The sequence below is a fragment of the Trachypithecus francoisi genome, unplaced genomic scaffold, assembly GCF_009764315.1.
Source record: "Trachypithecus francoisi isolate TF-2019V2 unplaced genomic scaffold, Tfra_2.0 Contig01461, whole genome shotgun sequence".
Classification (NCBI taxonomy): Eukaryota; Metazoa; Chordata; class Mammalia; order Primates; family Cercopithecidae; genus Trachypithecus; species Trachypithecus francoisi.
Genome location: NW_022681433.1, coordinates 14,538,745 through 14,541,299, shown reverse-complemented (window position 1 = coordinate 14,541,299; position 2,555 = coordinate 14,538,745).

Genomic DNA, 2,555 nt, shown 5'->3' with positions numbered 1-2,555 from the left:
GCAAGTTTATTAGGATAGTAAAGGAATAAAAGAATGGCTACTCCATAGACAGAGCAGCCCTGAGGGCTGCTGGTTGCCCATTTTTATGGTTATTTCTTGAGTATATGCTAATCAAGGGGTGGATTATTCATGCCTCCCCTTTTTAGACCATATAGGGTAACTTCCCGACATTGCCATGGCATCTGTAAACTGTCATGGTGCGGGTGGGAGTATAGCAGTGAGGACGACCAGAGGTCATTCTCATGGCCATCTTGGTTTTGGTGGGTTTTAGCTGCTTTCTTTGCTGCAACCTGTTTTATCAGCAAGGTCTTAATGACCTGTGTTTTGTGTGACCTCCTATCTTATCCTGTGGCTTGGGATGCCTTCACCATCTAGGAATGCAACCCAGTAGGTTCCAGCCTTTTTACCGACTCCTATTCAAGACAGAGCTGCTCTGGTTCGCATGCCTCTGACACAATGGTGATGGAGAAAGAAAAGAGAGTTAGAAATAAAATGATCATTTTATAGAGAAACCCAGTCCCTACAAACAGCATCCTGTTTTTGGGAAAAGCCCTGGGGGACAATGTCATAAACACTTCCCTCTCATTTTTCTTCCCATATTTCCGGTCCTGTCTGCTGCTTTATTTCACAAAAAGCATTAATTACATTTTGTCAGGAATGAAAGGTCATTTTGTACTGGTGGCCTGGCATGGAGAATATCAGGGACTGCGGACATTCAGTGAGTCAAAGATCAAGGCCAAATTGATAGTCTGGGTGACATAAGTATGCTGTTTATGGACGTAAGCATTTAAAACTGATTTTTTTAAAAATGTACTTTTAGGAGCTATGGGGACATACTGAAATAGACTTATTCTTTTAAAGTACAGTTTCATTCATGTAAACACATTGTTTTATAAAGGCTTGGAGGCAGATGAATTAATACTGGGGTGTTTGGTGCTAATTTTACTGTTTAACAAGAGAGAGAAGGCAGGCTGGGAGGAGCCCGGATTCGCCTTTGTTCTGTTCAATAGAGGGCAGAAGCAATGACTTCTTTCACGGAGGATCTAAAACTCTGGAGAACAGGGTCCCTCAGATTTTAATGTGGCTGCATATCGCCTGGGGACATTGTCAAATGCAGGTTCTCAAGGTTCTCATTTAGCAGGTCAGGATGGGGCCTGAGATTCTGCATTTCAAACAAGATCGGGCATCGCTGCTATTGCTTGGTGGACGGACCACACTTTGCGCTGTGCTGTCTTGGTGTAGCATTGCTGAACAAGTTGAATTTGCACCTCATTAAAATGATGCTTGTGCTAAGAAGCAAACAGGTGCTTTGTATCCTCTTAGACCTACAGAGCAGAAAGCCCTGAACCTCATTAAAATGACACTTGTGCTAAGAAGCAAACAGGTGCTTTGCCTCCTCTTAGAACTGCAGAGCAGGAAGCCCCAAAAGAAAGGAAGACCAGGCCTTCTGGGCTGTGCACCTGCTTGGCTCTCTTAGCAATTAATTGGAGTCCTTGTTTGGTTTGAGACTTAAAAGTGTACTTTATACTTTCCAGTGAGGTTGCAGAGTGCAAACGAGGCTTGGTGTGGATGGCTGATGATTCAACAGCTTCTCAGACACATTCGTGTTCCCAATTTTTTTTTTTTTTTTTTTTTTTTTTTTTTGAGACAGAGTAGCACTCTGTCACCCAAGCTGGAGTGCAGTGGCACGATCTCGGCTCACTGCAACCTCTACATCCCAGGTTCAAGCAATTCTCTCGTCTCAGTCTCCCAAGTAGCTGGGATTACAGGTGACACCACCATGCCTGGCTAATTTTTGTATTTTCAGAAGAGAAGGGATTTCACCATATTGGTCAGGCTGGTCTCGAACTCCTGACCTCGGGTCATCCACCTGCCTCGGCCCCCCCAACTGTTGGGGTTATAGGCATGAGCCACCACACCTGGCCAGTGCTTCCACTTTATAGAGAAACCCAGTCCCTCCAGACAGCATCCTGTTTTTGGGAAAAGCCCTGGGGGACAATGCCATAAATATTTCCCTCTCATTTTCCTTCCCATATTTCTGGTCCTGCCTGCTGCTTTATTTCACAAGAAGCATTAGTTAAATTTTGTCAGGAATGAAAGGTCATTTTGTGCCAGTGGCTTGGCATGGAGAACACCAGGGACTGTGGGCATTCAGTGAGTCAAAGATCAAGGCCAAAGCCATGAAGTCCTATGTAGAGAGGTTGCAACCAAATCTCAAAATCTGCCAGTGCTGAGCTTTCATCTTTGCATAAGATCATTTTCTTTATTACTGGATTTTCATAAACAGTCACAGGGCTGTGGGCAAAATAGTCTCAAATATTTTCTCTTCCTAAAATTCAAACATACCACCCTCTCTGTGACCTCGGGACCCACAGACATCTGGCAACTTCAGGATCCAGTTGCAAGTTCTTAAACTGGTAACGGCACGGTAGGTGTCTGTTGTCCTTGTCTCTGTAGTCATTGGCCACTCACTGCCAGCTCCATCTGACCCTTTCCCCACGTGCACATATACCTACTAAAACATTACCAATGTGAAAAGATATATTGAGGTGCTT